The following is an 18,605-nucleotide window of genomic DNA, read 5'->3' as shown; positions in this document are numbered from 1 at the left end:
GTCAAAATCAGGATATTCTTTGAGTATAAAACATATACCAGATTTCAATTCCTTAGTTTAAAAAAAAAGAACATAAAATGCTCATTAATACTTGCTTATATTTATGACAGGTTAAAATAACATTTTGAGGTATATTGAGCTAAATCAAATATATTATTAAAACTATTTTACCTGTTTTTATTTATTTATTTATTTATTTATTTATTTATTACTTATTATTTATATTTATTTTTAATTTGGCAAGTAGAAAACTTAAAATTACATATGTGGGTGAAGTTATATTTCTGTTGGACAGAGTCTAAGGTTTACACCATCAAGGGGCAGATATACATTCTGGCCTTGACAGGATATAGAGCTTACAAGAATTTGTCTCTTCTCACGTGAATCATGCCCAGCTGTGCATAAAAGCAGTTTTATTATTTGTGTAATAGCCCTATACACATTCAGAGAGTCTTTCATCTGAGGATCTCAAACGTTAATTAATTCTCATTGAACAGCCGAGGAAGACTGGTAGTCTTAGTTCTATTTTACAGATGAGAAAACTGAGGCATGGGGAAATTTAAACAATTTGCCCAGGGCTACCCAGGGTAGAATGGCAGAGCTCAGAATAGAAACTGTGAATCATTATAATTAATCACGCATCTAGCCAGCAAACAATATTTTTTCTTCCTGATTAGGTGAATTCCTTCAAGGTGGGGACCATGCTTTTAGCATGCTATTCCCAACTCGTAAAATACCGAATCCTCAGTGAACATTACAGAACTGTAGGAGTCATTTCTTCCAGAATAACACATTTGGGCATCAACGAATAGGTAACGTAGAAGAGGTAAGTAAATGGTCTTTTTCCTTCTGAGGAAGGAATCGTTATTATGCCTTCCTTTGGAAGCAGATAAACAAATCCTACCTTTGATTAGTTCACTTGTTTTTAAAACTAGATTTTGAGGTCTTATTTTGATATATTGAAGAGACAACTTTCCGAACAAAAAGCACGTTGGTCTAGATTTGGATTCCATCTGGCAGAGGAAGGAAGTGCCTTTAGAGCTGTGTGGTGTCTCTAACCAACGTTCTTCCATCAACTTCTTACCTGTGATATAAGCTTCCTTTTTCAAGCTCAGGCATTACAGCTCTGGTGCATGAGTTCTCTCAAAAGAATACACATCTATCCAACTTATTTTGGAGAGAAGACCATCAGAAACAGACTTCAGATTTACCAAGCAAAAGCTACATGAAGCAAACTGTTTCCTTTCCCCAATCTTCATGTTAATTTTCCTTATACGGAGTAGGGGAAAAAAAGAAAAATCTACTACCAACTTGTGATTACACTCCCTTTGACTGAGGCAGATTTTCAGTGTTACTCTAATATTGGGCCAATAAAGTGCTTGAGTTAAGATAAAAGTGAAGTACGTGAGCTTAAGAGTAGATTTAGGGGAGCACCTGGCTGACTCAGTTGGTAGAATATGCAAGTTTTGATCTTGGGGTCGTGAGTTCAAGCCCCATGATGGATGTAGAGCTTACTTAAAAAAAAAAAAGATTAAAAAAAAAAGTAAGTAAAATGTGTATATGGGTGGATTTAGGGAGTTTTAGAAACCATCCATCCGTCCATTCATTCGACAATGCATATCCTCTTTTATGTATTCCAAAAATGTTTATTGTGACGTGAGTGAAAGGTTACTATATACCTGAATTCTGCTTCTTATAAAAACAATATGAATAAAATGTACTATTTTTCAAGAATGGTTGAGGGATGATCATTTTTGCCAATGCATACATACGTGCACGAGGGAGTATGTCCACATGATGCCCTCTCTCTATCTTCATTGCCAGCAGCGTTAAACCTAGATCAGTGTGTCATCCTGTCCTTGTGACAGGAAGTATGACTGGAGTGCTGAAAGATTTTTAATTATACTCGCACTCAAGTAATGATAGCCTACTTGTGGGCACACGTCTTAGAGGAGATTCATAGTCTGTGCTCTGTGCATCAGATTCCTTCATTTCCTTTGCCTTTTGCTTGAACCAGAAAAATGACTTAGAGAAATTCATGCACACTTCCCTGCCATCCCCACCCACGGTGGTGAGGCTGAGTCAGTAGGGGAAGAGTTTCAATATCTTTGGTGTCTTTGACACTCCAGGCTAAGAATGGGGGGGAGGGGGTGAGCGGGAGGAGGAGGAGGGTAGAAAACATTGGAGACTCCACCCTAGACAATCCCACACTTGATGTTTCTCATGCCTTCAAAGCTGATGAATTCCACTTTTGGAGGGTCAGGGTGAGGGGGAGGAGAAAGGGTGAGGTAGAGGAGATGGTATGTGCATGTTGGATCCTTTACAAAAATTTCCCCCAAATGGTCTTTGCATATCTTGGTCACCACTTCCCATCATTCAACTTGCCCAGATACAGTCTCTGATTGCTACAAAGCATCCCATCACCAGAATCGTGCGACCCTGGTTCAAGCACATCTCTTTTGGTGGAGAAATCGAGGAGACTTTTTAGCAGTGGTCATTTATGAGTTCATGCCAATGAGAAAGCGCAGAGAGCTGCGTCTTCCGTACCTGGAGCAAAGAGGGAGTCACTGCACGGACTGATGCCTCACAAGCATCTAGTCTAGAAAAGGTCTGTGAAAACAGACTGTCTTCATTCTTCCAGCAACTGGGCTAAATCTGTAGCAGCTAACCTAGCAGGGAGCACTATCTGAATGACAGTTGGACAGACAATGGAGAGAATTGTTTCCAACTTAGCTCTTTATTTGATAAAACTTTATGCATCCTTTGCATAAAGAAATGATAAATGGAGGTAGTGAGAAAATAATCATACTTGAGTGGGGTTAATGAAATGATGCTATTTTGCAGCAGGGGTGGTGGGGAAGATGGGGGGAAATAATAGACTAATGGAATTTAAGGGTGTTCTAAATTCGGAAAACAAATGTTTCCCCCTTGTTGATGGGCCCTCTAGGGACAATTCTTGGAACGTGGCCCACAAAAGTTCTGTCCGACAGCAGCCCCCTCTCCTTCCCAGCAGCAGCAAGGCATCGCTGGGGCAGGAGTGTGGCGCCTTCTGCCCAGGCTCTGATTCATGCCTGCAGAATAACAATCTGCTCTCGGAGCACCAGGCACAATGAAGGCCCTCTAAGCTGCCACTCAAGCGGGGCCTGCTAACACTCTCAGCCCTTGTTTCTGGCTCTTGGCATTGTTGGGGCAGGGAGTGTGGGGAGAGCTGCACACTTCCATGCTGGGAAAGGCAGGGCCCCTGGCGGGCCCAGCCGGTCATGGGATGGTCAGACAACAGCCGTGGCCAGACGAGCTAGCAGGGCTCTTACACCTCTGGGCAAACTTGCCAAACCTTCAGGAATTTGGAGGTTATGGTTTCAGAGAGTCTGACCTCTGCAGCCTCATCCCCCAACTCCAAAACCAACACCCACCTGCCCCAAAAAACCCCCAACTCATAAAAATTCTTTTGGCATGACAGACTGCTACAAAGTTTGATGATGGCACCAATGTCTTTCTAACACTCTTTAAATGACAGGGCTGACAAATTTCCAACAGCACTGGGGCAGCTCTCAAACTATATAATCTTGACCTGGGTTGGCTAGAAAGTGATGCTAGCGAAGATGACTGATGGGGGATTAGGATAAGCAGACAGATGACACGGTGAATTTTGGAAGTAGCAGGCTTATTGCTAATCTTTACACTGTAGGCAAAGGACGTGACATGCCAAAAACATCACACCCAGAATGTATTCATTATAGGAGGGAGCAAAACATGCGTAAACTCAGAGTGTAGTTGTGTATCGGAGGTAATCCTCAAAGCTTGTCTCCAAGCAAAGACTTGTGTTGGTTCCCAGCCAATTTGAAGGATGAAACGGGCCGTGAGACTATTTTAGGATAAAAATAACTACCGCTTTTTGAGCCCATGTTCCAGGGATTTTAAATATATTAGCTAATTTAGGCCTAATGGCAGCCTTGTGAGATAGAAACCATTGCTCCCAATTTATATACAAGTGGGGATTGTGAGGCCTGCAACAGTTAGGAAAGTGCTGCCTGGCCCCGAAGCCAGTGCTCTTAGATTCACTGTATTAATATGCCTCTCTGGGGCTAAGAGGAGACACGAAGCTATGGACATGAGACAAATATTTGTTTTGTTTCTGAAGAATTCCAGTTTTTCCTTCAGCCTAGCTTAGAGCTTCATCTTAGAGAAGTAATCAGCGTTGCTCTTTACAGGCAAGATGCAACAGATAAAACTGAGAAAAGCAAAGGGAGCATTTCCATTTCTGCTGAATGTGCCAAAACTGAACCAATAAAGTCTAGCCTTTGTGACAGTTCTTTGTCTCTTCCGAGGCTAAAAATGTCTGGACACACTGAGTCAGTTGGAGTGTCAGCACTCTCTTGACCTGGCACACAACTTAACATGAGTCACTAAAAGGATTCGAAACTCAGGGTCAGGAAAACACTGCTGTTAAGTTGGTACAGCCAAAAATATTCGGGCGTCAACCTTGTGCTCCTGGATGTACCTTATTCATTCATCTGCTTGTTTATTCATTCAATAAGTGTCTCTTCTACTCGCATAAATATAAAACACAGGGTAAAAAAGTTTAATAAATACAAAGCAAGTTTCACATCCCTGTCTTCCAGATTTTCTGTTTAAGGACCACCCCTCACACCCGTTTTCTGGTAGATCCTTCTAGAGGTGTTCAAGGCATAAATGTACCTTTCACTTGCCTCTCATACCTGTTATTGAATCCTTGCTATAGCCTGGATATTGGTTCATATAAAGTGATGGCCAAGACTTGGTCCTAGCCCCTGTGGTTGTGTAGGTACCTAAACCAATGGCCACCATACGACTGAGGAGTGCTGAGGTTTATGGGAATGGTAGTTGCCTGCGTAGATTAGGACTGAAATGCCAACGTGTCTGATCAGCTGTCATAATTAATTGTTGTTACCAGTGTTTGCGAATTAGTTTAAGAGATTTTATTTTTTATTCATGAGACACACACAGAGAGAGAAGCAGAGACACAGGCAGAGGGAGAAGCAGGCTCCCTACAGGGAACCTGATGTAGGACTTGATCCCAGGACCCCAGGATCATGACCTGAGCCAAAGGCAGACTCTCAAACACTGAGCCATCCAGGTGCCCCTGCAAATTTTATTTTATTTTAAAATTTATTTTATTTTAAAAAATAGAGTTTATTCCTGTGATATGGCTTATTCCTGTGATATGGCTTATTTCTGTGCCATCAAATTAATGCACTAATTTGCTTTTGAGAGTGAGAGGGAAAGACAAGGAGATCAAACTGGTTCACTGAGAATTGTGCATGACCCTGGGTATGGAAATGTCCAGGGTATGTCCTCTTGCAAAGGTGATCTGATGCACATGCTGGGAGGTTGAAAATTTCAGCCATCCCGTGGTCAAGGGGGGGCCATAATATCCTCATCTTCTGGGAGACCCCCTAGAAAGCTTTCCCCAAATATTATCTGCCTCTCATTCAGTTGGGCTCTCCGTCTCCTAGTTGCCTGGTTTCAAAATATTCATACTTGTAATAGCAGGGAAGTCAGGAAGTGGCGAAGCCGCCCATCTGGATTGAATACAGTTTGGGACAGTAGTTTGTGCACAGTGAGACAGATAACATTTTGCAGATTTAAGAGACAGCTGAATCTGATGCATGTGGATGCAAGCTACTGGTGGAAGGCTCGGAGCAAACCCTTTCAGTGCAGCCTGGATTTATGGGAACTACTCAGGCGCTGGTAGGCTTTGAGGGAGGACATACAGTGGTTATTTTGTTCACAAAGAGTTTACTTCAGTTGACCTGGATTCTTACCCCATATTGAGTTTGACTTCCAGTATGAATGTAAACCAGCTCCAGACTCAGACACAACCTCTGCTCAACGTCTGATGGGGAGTTAAAGAGAGAAAATAAAAAAATGGCATAAATAAGTTTCACATGATTTCCAATCCAAGCTAGGAGTTGGCTCTGTTTCACTCAATCAACCAGGGGCAGAGAAAATTTTGCGAAATCAGGGGCCCTTTCAGAAAGCCTGGTCTATATCCTGTTTTCAAAAGAAAACCCAGAACCTGTCAGATGTGCCCTATTTCTGTTTCTGTGGCAGCTCGCCTCGTAGCTGTTCTAGGATAGAACGTGGCCCGAGTACATTCGTTCTCTTGTTTTTCCAAAGGTGCTCCTCTGAGGGGCAAGACATTTTGCTGGTTATTTGAACACGGGAGGCAGAAATGCATCTTTGAATGAATCACAGCTGAACTGTTGAGGATAGGACCATAAAATACAGTCCTTTGCAAAGGATTTCTTTCCCTGGGAGCTCAGGTGGGAGCCAGCTTGACAGCAGGGTCTCTGTGCTCACTTAGGTTCTCATTTCATGTCAGGAAAATAGAAATATAATAATTTTTGCCTCTTATTAAAAAACAAAACAAAACCATCATTCAAATTTGTATAGTTAAAGAACAAATCTTAAAGTCTCTTTTACAAGTGTACTGCAAATGCTAGGATACAGGGCATGGAGTTGGAGAGGGTTTTTCTCCCCCTGCCCCCCTCCCTCCCTCCATTCCTTCCTTCCTTCCTTCAACATGAAGCAAATCTGAGTGAAATCTTGCCTTCTTGCTCGGTTGGGTTTTTTTTCCCCTAGCTGAGCTAAAGCACAAAAAGAATGTATTTTCCAAGTACCTTATGGGAGCCTGACAATTTACTTCTTCCTCTTGCTTTGAAAATGACCCCCAAAGAGATAAAATTGTTTGCATTAATTCTTACAGAAAAGCAGCCAAGGTTTTATTAAAAACATTGCCCTTCATATTCTTGCATATTTTCTTTCTCTCTCTAATATGGGAAGATATCAAATGTAAAAGAAACACAAACATAAGACACTGCTCCTTTCATCTTTGCTCAGTTTCCAATATCTTCCAACATATTACCTTATTCTTCTTATTAAACTTTAAAAAGGACCAAGTGGAATGCTGCATTTGAATTTTGAAGGGTGAGGACCTGTGATAGGCTCTCTGCATTGTGTCCATTCATTAGATTCTCCTAAGATCTTCCCACCCTGTACTGGGACTGGCAAAGCATGATTATACCTTGGGAAACACATTCAGACTAACTGAGTTCCCATGAAACTCAATTCTGGAAGCTCATTTTCTTTGATGTGACTGGGTTCTTTAATTTTTAAGGAAAAAAGATGAAAAGTATCATTGCTACCTGGTGGAGCAAATAAACTTTAAAACAAGTTCAGGATTTCCCTTAAACACATCTGATGTATAATTGAGTATCGCTTAGAACAGCAATACTCTGAAATACATATAAGAAATAATTCAATGATGAACTATGGTAATGGAAAATAATATAATGAAAAATATGTGATGACCTCAATTTTTCTTTTTTTTTAAATTCCCAGCCTAATTTTGTTCACTAAAACCTGGCCCTGTCAAAGCTACCTCTAAAAGCCATAGTTATGAAGTAGACTCTGTAACAAAATGGGTGTAAAATCTTGTGATCACAGGAGCACCTGGGTGGCTCAGTAGGTTAAGCATCTGCCTTCGGCTCAGGTCGTGATCCCAGCGGTCCTGGGATCGAGCCCTGCATTGGGCTCCCTGTTCTGCAGGAGAGTCTGCTTCTCTTTTTCTCTCAGCCTTTCCTCTCCACTCATGCATTCTCTTTCTCTCAAGTAAATAAAATCTTAAAAAATAAGATCTTGTGGTAATAGATCAAGCGGAAAAAAAAAAATCAAAATTTTATGTTTTTTTAAAGAAGACTAAAAAAAAAAAAAAGACTAAAAGGAAACACACCAAAGACTATCCTGGAATTATTTCTTGTATTCTTCTTTCTTTTCCTTTTTCTTTTTTTTTTTTTTTGTAATTTGGGACAATTACTTTTCCAACAACAACAAAAAGACCAGCCATAGCCCTTATCTTTTTTGTAGATCTGATTTATCCTGGACTACCCTGTACTTGGAGATGTAGTCCCCTGGGATTTTTTTTTTTTAAAGTACTTTAAACTTTGAATAGCTTATCAAAAGCTGTAATGGCAGCTGATAAAATCTCAGCCCTAAAAAAAAAAAAAATTTTGGAGGGGTACAGTATGTACGTGCTGGAATAAATAGTTTGAAACCAAGTGGATAATGAGGTTACTGATTCAGTGATGAGCACACCTGAGTTTTGATAAGCATGACCCAACCGCATGTGGTGAAATCCTCGATCCACAGTGAGTGTCTCATCTTTATGGAACTCACCAGAAGGAGCCTTTAGTCCCTATCAAGCAGGGTGCAATAAATCAGGAGAAAGCTGCAGATCCTGTCAGACCTGCCTGCATTCCTCTCCCCTCAGTGATTCCTTAGTTCCAGAGGGTTCATCCTTTGGGAATATTCCAACACCCTTTTGGAAGCTATGCCAAAATCCAGGGATTTGACAGCTTGATAAAACCTTATTTTATCCTGAGCTGGAGAACAACCTGACTCTGGGAAGGCCTAAATTATCAAAGGCAGTATACCGTGTAGCAGCTGTAAGTTAACCGGCAGATCTGGTGGGGATGAGAGTGCCTTTGAACTTGCTGGGAAGTTTAACAGCAACAGCGCGGGTTCCTGGGAGAAAATCTGTTATAAAAGAAGACAAAGAACTACTAAGTAGCTTTCCAGCTGGACAGAAAGGCAAGAGATAGAATCCATCCTCTCCAGAATCCGTGTTCCATTCTTACACCCGGGGAGAGAGTAAATGCAGAGAAATCTATGGGATGGTGTTGAAAACAGATGCCACAAACAAGAACTGGGGCAGATTCATTTTCCTTTAGTATTAAGGGCTAGAATTTAAAATATCAGAAGAGGGGATTAATTGGATGTGGTAAAATGACAAGTCAGGAGCCGTTGGTGATCTGGTGATTTACTGATGCCAAGGCTGAGTTCAGCTCTCTTCCTGGGGACTCTCTTTGAAGTCAGGGGAAGTTGGGCACTTAGAGGACAAAGGAAAAACTGGGAAATAGGATGAGAATGGCCTTTGTAGTTGTTTCATTTCCCTCACACATTTATTGCTTTTTCCCTTCCTTCTTCATGCAGCAAATATTTCATGACCTCCTCTCTGTGCCTAGCATTCTACTGGGCACTTGGGATTTGAAATGAGTGCAAGAGAATTCCTGGTCTTGAAGAGTCCACGGGTAATGGCAAATACTGACCAACTCCCATCCCCTTTCTGATGAGGAGTAGCTCTGAGGAAGCGATGCACTGCCCCATGTTTCTATAGTTCTAGGTCTCAAATTTCAAGACATTTCTCATTTCACGTAATTTTAATCTTATTATCAAAGGCAGTTCATTAAATGTATTAAAGTGAGTTTAATTTTGATGATATTTACAAGGTTTTTTCATCTAAATAAATTAGTTCGTTTGAAAAGAAAATCCCAAGTCAGACAGAACTTCCATTCTGCTTGTTGTTTTTTTAACAATATAGCTTCCGTGTTGGTTTCATGACCTGCCTTTTGCATATATTGGAATCTGTGGAGAGTATTACAGAATTGAGGGGGGAGGTGTATTTTTTTTTAATCAGTTAGACATCTAGCCAGTCTGAAAACAATCACTAAAGAGCGTCTGTTTTGTTTTGCCTATAGAAATATTGACAACCATGCAATCAAAATGCTAAGATTTGTAAACAAACCCTGCCCCCTCCCCAAACTCTACTTTGTCCTGCTCGATCTTCTCGGAAGAGAGTGAGGAAAAAATTTCTGTAATGTTCCAAGAAGTGAAGCCAATTGACATTTTAAAAAGTCACTTATACTCATGACCAGTAACATAGTAAGTTTTCAGAGAAGCTGTTCCTGATCATCACAATACAAAATAGGGTTCAAATACCTATTTCCTTCAAAGGCTTAGGTTATTTTGACCAACAATCTCAATATATCTCAATGTATGGCAAAATTTTAGTTTCCCAACGATGCCATGGGGATAGGTCATTGAGGGCCCCTCATGATCCCTGCCTCGTGCCCTGGGTAGCTGCCTCCTACAGTCCACTGCATCAGGATTGGCCCGTGTGACCAAAGAATATGACAAAAGTGATGGTATGTCCTTTCCTGGGCTAAATCATAGAAGACATTCTGGCTTCTGCCTCTCAATCTCTCTCTTTGTGTCTTTGATCATTCCCTCCAGGAGACATCAGCTGTTGTGTTGTGAGGACAGTCAGGCAGCCCTGTGAATCATCGTGTGGTAAGGTAGTGAGGCTCCCTGCCAACAGCCATATGAACGAGCCATCTTGAGGCAGATCCTCCAGTGCCACAGAAGCCTTCAAATGACTGCAGCCTCTGCCAGACAGCTTGACTGCAACCTCGACAGACACTCTGAGCCAGAACCAGTCAGCTAAGTCATGACCAGATTCCTAAGCCACGGGAACTGTGTGAAATAATAAAGGTTTGTTGGGTTAGGCTGCTAAGTTTTGGAGTAATTTGTTATGCAGCAGTAGATAATGAATACAAGGGTGCTTCCAAACCTGAGATTCATTGATTTTCTGATTCTCATATCACATTCATAATGTCTACCATGTGAAATACTCTTACTGGGAGTCTTGGGACGCTTTAAGTCTCCTTGGTTGCCTGCATAGCTCATGCATTAATTTATACATATATCATATATGCATATATATATGTAGTTAATGCATTTTTTCTAAACACTACTTATTTATCTATTTTTTTAAAGATTTTATTTATTCATGAGAGACACAGAGAGAGAGGCAGAGACACAGGCAGAGGGAGAAGCAGCCTCCATGCAGGGAGCCTGATGTGGGACTCGATCCTGGGACTCCAGGATCATGCTCTGGGCCAAAGGCAGGCACCAAACCGCTGAGCCACCCAGGCGCCCCTATTTATCTATTTTTAGAGAGAGGAACGGAGAGCAGGTACCTGTGAGCAGTGGGAATGGGGGGAGGAGTGGGAGGAAGGGTAGAGGGACAAGGAGAGAGAGAATCTTAAACAGGCTCCATCCATGCCCAGTGTGGAGCTGGATGGGGGGCTCTCTCCCACGACCCCAAGATCATGACCAGAGCTGAAATCAAGAGTCGGACGCTTAACCAACTGAGCCACCCAGGCACCCCTCTGAATGCTTTTTAAAGTTTATTTTTCATTTTAAAGACAATACATGCTTGTTAAAGAAAATGTAGTGGGTAAGTTAAAATAAATTACCCACGGTTTTAACACCCAAAGAGAACTATTGTTAGGATTTGCATGTTCTTCTCTCGATTTTTTTGTTTTGTTTTGTTTAAAAAGAAGTTGTGGCCATACACTATATGCCATGCTTTCAACAAGCCAAATTCATTTTCTTTAATAACAAAACCCAATAATGTGCCTTGCTCATTCTTGTCATTCAGCTCCCTGCTCCGAGTGACAGGTTCCCAGGGAAATCAGATGCGACCGTTCCCTGAGTGTGCAGAAGACCCGTGAGAGTGTCATGGGTTTGGAGCCAGAGCCTGGCAGGGAGTGATCAGTGCCTGGGGGTGCCAGACACATGGAAGATGATTTATACCAACGACCAGTCATCTCTGCACACATTCTTTTTATTTTCAGTACTAACATGTGTGTGAAGGGCCCCTCCCTGCCCAAAAACTCATATTTATATCCACAAACTTCTTAAGAAAATCTACACTCCTTTATTCTCTATTCCTCTTCAAATAGGGCTGCGTAGAGATGTGAATTTACTAAGATGCTGATGAAGCATAAACAGCAGGGCCCTTTCCAAGACCCTGGGAGGGGTGCTAGCAATGTGTTCATATGGTCATGTATTTATACAAAATTTGCAAAAGCAAGCAACTTTAATTAAAATTGCTTAAGATTGCCATCTCTTCCCACTCTGCTCCTGCCCTGCAACATGCTCATACCTTCCTTTATGCAGGGTGGCATCGCGTGGTCATGACCATTTTATTCTCATAAATTTTGTATCTTTTTTTTTTTTGGCCAGGACCCCAAAATTGTATGATTCAGGACCAAAGATGTTGGATATACGTCTTGGCCTCTGAACTGCAAAAAATGTACATGTAAACTTTTTCAATTGCTTTGTACTGTAAACAGAATTTCTTTATTATTTGTTAGTCTTAAGTGTGAAGTCATTGGGAATTTTGGAGCTGCGGGAGTCACAGAGTTAGAAGGCTCAATCTATTCTACGTGGTTGTATGTAATTCCTGAGACTGTTTCATCAGAATCCATAGATCCTCAAGAGATGCTCCTCTTTGCTGACTCCATTCTTCTATTCTATTTCTTTGTTGACTCTGATTCCTTGACCAAATGGATATTTTTTGGAAACAATGGCTGCCTCATCAGTTTTTCACTGTGACCCTTTTAAATTAAGGGAAAAAAAAAAAGAGTGCCTGGGTAGCTCAAGCAGTTAAGCGTCTACCTTCGGCTCAGGTCATGATCCCAGGGTCCTGGGATCCAGCTCCAAATTGGGCTCCCTGCTTCTCCCTCTCCCTCTGCCCTCTTCCCTGCTCATGCTCTCTCTCTCAAATAAATAAATAAATAAAATCTTAAAAAAAATTAAATTTATCCGACTCCACACAACACCTTTGAACAAAAAAAAGGAATGCAAAATGAATAGTACCAACCGGGTGGCTGATGGACTTTATAAAAGACTGTGCAAAGAAAAACCCAACAGAGAAAAAAAGTGACAAACCAAAAAGCAGACTCTTAAATACAGAGAACAAACTGGTGGTTGTCAGAGGGCAGGGGGTGGGGGATGTGAGGGGAATAGGTTTAGGGAAGTCAGAGAACCTTACCATGATGAGCACTGAGTAATGTAGAGAATTGTTGAAAAAGAAAAAGAAAAAACAGAAAAAAAAAAGAGAGACTGGGTCACCCCGAATATTTATTCATGTCACCTGCTGATTAGAAGATTATTTATCCTTTAATAAACTTTTGAACAATGTAAACATCAAATCAATGCCTACCGTGGCAGCCATGGAGATGCATACAGATGTGCCTTTAGGAGAAGCTGCTGCGGGTGCCTGAGGAATGGCAAGCCCAGCTGCCACATCTTTGGAGCCTATGGCACTCACCTGAGCCCACCCTTCTAGGCTGCTGCCAGCCATTGACCGGACACCGCTGAGGTGCCAGGGTACCCATGCTGGTCCACCCTGCCTAATGAAGGATCCTCCTCTGGGACAACCTCTGCGCACACCCTCCCCACCAGCCCGGCTTTGCTTTCTCAGAACTGTGTGGGGTTCTGGGGCCCTTCCTACCCAAGGTTTCCTTCCCCCTCTCCCTTCACAGGCAGCAGGCCAGATCACAGCCTGACCCTCTCCCTGTCTATTCCCTTTTAGCAGTTACCATATCTCTAGGAGAATATATTTGTGACATATTGTTTACTATTTATATATTTTGTTATTTATTGTTTGTTATATATTTTACATACCTGTTATGTGTTAGGTATATTATATGTGTAAATATATCTTTATAATTCCTGCAACCATTGACAGGACCCCTTGACTCTTCACCTTGTGAGGTGAACCCATGAATGCCCTTATCTTTTCTTTCATCTCATTTCCTTCTAAGCACAATCGAATGCTTCATTTCAATTTATGGTGTCAAGAAAGAAAATGTGAATCTTGTTTTGCCACCAGACCTAAGTCTTCCTTTTGTCTGGCCTGTGGGTTGATTCCAAAAGCTGCAAATTGGTCAACAGCATTTACAACATTTTTTCTACGTAAAGATTGTTCACAGGTCAGCCGCATAGTACACTACAATTACACATCTTTTATACATCGTCTTGTGTGTTTCTTGGAATTTCTAATTGTCTCTTTTTCCTCACTCATTTCCTGCATTGCTGCATTTTTTTACAACTTCATTTTCCAACTTCTTCAAGATAGTATCAAATCTCGGAATTCTTTCTGGTCATATACATTTCCTTTCTAGACACCTACTTTCTGGAGCTCTTGCTCCACCAGCTCCAAACTGGACCTCTGTGCTCTACATTTGGTGAAAAGTTGCTACCCTAAGTCTTACTTCCATTTTCTCCTGATTGGCTTGTTTCTTGAATTCCATATTTCTTTAAGTTTTTTTTTTCTCTTATTTTGCTTGAATACATTCTCCCTCTCTCTCTATCTCTCTCTCTTTTTTAAAGATTTTATTTAATCACTCATGAGAGACACAGAGAGAAGCAGAGACAGAGGGAGAAACAATCTTTTCATGGGGAACCAGATGTGGGACTCAATCCCGGAACTTCAGGATCACACCCTGAGCCACCCAGGCATCCCTGCTTGAATACATCCTCGAATCATTTCTATAGAAAGGGGATATGGTAGGTAAACTTACTGAGTCCTCCCATGACTTAGAATGTTTTTATTCTACTCTCAAATTTAATTAATAATTTGATTTAATATTGAATTTTTCACTTAAAATCATTTTCTCTCAGAACTTTGAAGTCACATCTCCACTGTCTTATAGCATTTGGTGTTGCTAAAGAGAAGTTTGATGCCAATTTGATTTTTTTAAAAAGAAAATAATTTGGTTTTTTTCCTCTGAAAATTTTTGGATTTAAAAAATCTTTGTTATTCTTTTAAGGATTTCACTAAATGTGTAGATAGCTTTGGTTAGTATAGACATTTTAACAATACTTGTTCTTCCAATTCTTGAGCATGGAATTTCTTGGTGGGGATGCAAACTGGTGCAGTCACTCTAGAAAGCAGCATGGAGGTTCCTCAAAAAGTTAAAAATAGAGCTACCCTACAATCCAGCAATTGCACTACTAAATATCACCCAAAAGATACAAAAATACTAATTCAAAGGGATACATGAACCCCAGTGTATATTATGGCAGCATTACCTACAATAGCTAAAATATGGAAACAGCCCAAGTGTCCGTCCATTGATGGATAATGAAGAGGTGGTATACACACACACACAGACACACACACACTGAAATATTACTCAGCCATAAAAAGAATGAAATCTTGCCATTTGCAACAATGTGGGTAAAGCTAGAGCAAATTATGCTAAGCAAAATAAGTCAGAGAAAGACAAATACTAAATAATTTCACTCATATGTGGAATTTAAGAAATAAAACCAATGGGTAGAGGAGGAAAAAAGAGGGGGTGAGAGAGGGGGCAAACCAAGAAATAGACTCTTAACTACAGAGAACAAATTGATGGTTATTAGAGGGGAGTTGGATGAGGGGATGGGTGAAATAGGTGATGAGGATTAGAGTGCACTTGTGATGAGCACTAGGCGTTGTATAGAAGTGTTGAGTCACTAGATTTTACATCTGAAGCTAATATTACATTATATGTTAACTAACTGGAATTTAAATAAAAGCCTTAAAAAATATTTGACATTCTAAAATTTCACCATTCTGTGACTGTGGTTCATTTTTAATTCATTGTGTCCGGCATTACAGCATTTGTTTCTTCTCTCTCTCTCTTCAGTCTAGAGACTCATGTCTTTCAGCCAAAAAATTCTCTTTATCATTTTTTGTTTGTATTTTCCTATCATTTTGTCTGTTCCCACTGGAGATTCTAGTCATTGGACATTAGCCTCTTGGATTTACAGCTTACAATTTAGCCTTTCTTTTATATTTTCAATCTACCTGAATTTTTTTTCTTAGCGAATTCTTTGACTTTATCCTTCCATCTGTTTATCAAATTTCTGCTTAAATTATCATATTTTTAAGTTCTAAGAACTTTTTAAATTTTTGAACCATGCTCTTAAATATAACCTTTAAATCATATTTAGCTCTTAAATTATAACCTTAATTATTTTTAAAATTCTAAGGATACTACTTATAGTTTATAAATCATATTTAGCTCTTAAATTATAACCTTAATTATTTTAAAAATTCTAAGGATACTACTTATAGTTAAGATATAATTTTCTAGTAAATGTTCTTAAAATGTGCAAGTTTGTGTATATTTTACATGGTCATTGAGTCTGGACATGTCCATGGACTTAGAAAATGTCATTTGTAAAATCTACCAAAAGATGTTATGTTTTTCTCCTGGTAGATGTAAATTTCTTCAGCATGAGCTGAGTTTTCAAAATATGGAGTCCACATGTTCAGTGTATGTACTTTCTAACTGAACTAGACCAGCTGCTGCACTGAGTTAGCCATAGTAAAAGTTACTTTTCTCCTTTCAAAAATTTGGGAGGTCCTTTCCTTTTTACTGTATATTTATATTTGGCCTGTCAGTTGATAATCTGAGGCCAAGTGGTCAATACTGGAATAATGTTAGACTGGAGACAAATGGGGAGACTTAGCAACCAGGAAAGAAATCTTGCAAGAGTTTGGAAACTGATTGATATGGTCCCTTAGAGTGTTCCTGGACATGAAGGGTAATGGAGGAGGTCATTAACCTGGTAGTTGGACCTCTCAGCATCTGCCTTTCTTTTGGATTGAATAGTTGGGTGATCTGACTACATGGTAACAGAGATTTAAAAAACATATGTAAGTTGACAAACTATGCATCAAAATGTTAGCCATGCTTAATTCTGGGTTTCAGCTTCTGGGGTATTATCTTTCCTTGTTAAAAAAATATATCTGGGTTGCCTTTTTGGTTCAGTCAGAAAAGCATGCAACTCTTGATCTCAGGGTCATGAATTCAAGCCCCATGGTAGGTGTAGAGGTGACTTAAATAAATAAAACTTAAAAAAAATAAAAAAATACATATCTGTAGTAATCAAAGCCTCTTCCAGACATGTGTCTGCCCTTGTTTCATTGACTTCCCTCAGAACATGGCCCCCAAATGCCAGTCTTTGCTCCTGCTCAAAAGAAGAAACTGAGACTGCCTCATGACCCCAAGCTGGAGGCAATGATCTCTCAGCACTTTCCAAAGGGAGAAAGCAAGAAGCAATTAAGCAATTAAATATATAGATAAAGTACAAAATGAAATAGATCGACTTAACAAGCCAGTGAAGAGATTTTGAACGTAGAACAGAAATATAATACATGCCACCTACCATTTTTTCAGAAGAGGTCAGAATTGATTGCCAAAATCCCAAATTTGGGGTAAGAGCATTTGTCAACCATCCACAAGTGTCTGCTGCTTGGGGTGGAGGATGAAGACATGCTGCATTATTTGACAAGAGTTGCAGTGATAGAATTTGAAGATATTGAATCAGGTTACAGACCAGATTTTTATTTTGATGAAAATCTTTACTTTGAAAATAAAGATCTGTCCAAAGATTTCCTCTCATTGAGAGTGGTGACCCATCTTCAAAGTCCACTGAAATCAAATGGAATTCTGAAAAAGACTTGACAAAATGTTCAAGTCAAACACAGAATAAAGCCGGCAGGAAGATACAGCTTGAAGAACCAAAGAGCTGCTTCCCCTGGTTTACTGACCACTCTGATGCAGGTGCAGGTGAGTTAGGAGAGGTCATCAAAGATGATATTTGGCCAAATCCATTATAATACTACTTAGTTCCCGATATGGATGATGAAGGGGAAGGAGAAGATGATGATGATGATGAAGAAGGATTGGAAGATATTGATGAAGAAGGAGATGAAGATGATGAGGAGAGGGAGGAAGGAGAGGATGAAAGAGAAGCTGACTAATGGAACACTGATGGATTCTGACCTTTCTTTTTTTAATTTTCTCTGGGAGCAAGTTGCAGTCTTTTATTCCCCCTTGTGTTCATTTGCCATTTTTTTGAAGGCTCTTTTCTTTCCCTTTATACTATGGTTCTCAACATATTTGGGGAGGAGGAATTACCCTGAGCAAAATAAAGTGGAAAAGAATCTCTGCCTATTTCTGTTCCAATTAGCAATAATCACGCCTCGGATAAACCTCATTGGCTATGATACTGCCACTGTGTAAAGCTCCATTTCTGTTCCAAATTCATCTTTATCCCTTCCTGTGTCAACAAAAACTTTATGGGATCAAGACCACTGTGTTCTGTGAGAAAAAAAAAAATCTGCTCCCTTAGCTCTGCTGGAAGCTGGAGGGTGCTAGGCCGCTGTGTAGTAGTGCACAGACTTGTAGCCTTTTCCCTCCTCTCTCTGTATATTGGGCTCAGAGATTACGCTGTGTCTCTATGTGAATATGGACGGTTAGCATTTACCATTGACCAATATGTATCTGGCTACTTTCTCTTGTTAAAAAGAAAAAAAAAAACAACCTAAAGAAATGGAGTTACAGAAGTTCAGCAAGGTTCAGAAGTTAGGTTTGAGATGTTTGTGTGGGTTAACCGGGCATTTTGACAACACGGTTTCTCCTTTGGCACGTTTAATTGTGACGTTTAGTGGAGATCCTTGCAATTTAAGATGACACTTTTAAAATAAAATTCTCTCCTAATGATGACTTGAGTCCTGACAAGGGCTGGAAGAATCAGGAAAACCTATAGAAATTTATTTGAAATTGACATTCTCTATTGTAATTTTGTTCTGTTTATTTTTAAATTTTCTTTTTTATTTCACTGGAAAAGAAATATGCTCAGTTTTATTTTATTTTTCTTTTTTTTTTTTAAAGATTTTATTTATTTATTAATGAGAGACAGAGAGAAAGCGAGAGAGGCAGAGAGACAGGCAGAGAGAGAAGCAGGCTCCATGCAGGGAGCCCAATGTAGGACTCGATCCCAGGACACCAGGATCACACTCTGGGCAAAAGGCAGGTGCTCAACTGCTGAGCCACCCAAGTGTCCTTGATGCTCAGGTTTAAACATTGAAAGTG

The 18,605-nt window shown here is 40.1% G+C and overlaps 1 long non-coding RNA gene and 2 pseudogenes across 1 annotated transcript in view; 2 read left to right on the top strand and 1 right to left on the bottom strand.

Moving 5' to 3' along the window:
* The window catches only part of LOC112932771 (uncharacterized), a 64,319-nt gene extending 52,065 nt beyond the window's left edge, over window positions 1–12,254 (top strand). Inside the window, exons 5-6 of the long non-coding RNA XR_011995306.1 lie at window positions 678–826; window positions 10,114–12,254. This is a non-coding gene — a long non-coding RNA (uncharacterized lncRNA). The remainder of the gene's footprint in view (window positions 1–677; window positions 827–10,113) is intronic.
* A 4,414-nt stretch (window positions 12,255–16,668) lies between these two features.
* LOC112932828 (protein SET-like) lies at window positions 16,669–17,493 on the top strand (annotated as a pseudogene).
* A 195-nt stretch (window positions 17,494–17,688) lies between these two features.
* On the bottom strand, window positions 17,689–17,757 carry LOC112932833 (U4 spliceosomal RNA; annotated as a pseudogene).
* Window positions 17,758–18,605: the final 848 nt, after the last annotated feature.

Source organism: Vulpes vulpes, chromosome 11 (assembly GCF_048418805.1).
Source record: "Vulpes vulpes isolate BD-2025 chromosome 11, VulVul3, whole genome shotgun sequence".
In the NCBI taxonomy this organism is placed as follows: domain Eukaryota; kingdom Metazoa; phylum Chordata; class Mammalia; order Carnivora; family Canidae; genus Vulpes; species Vulpes vulpes.
The sequence above is the reverse complement of the archived record's forward strand: the minus strand, read 5'-3'. Positions and strand labels throughout refer to the sequence as shown.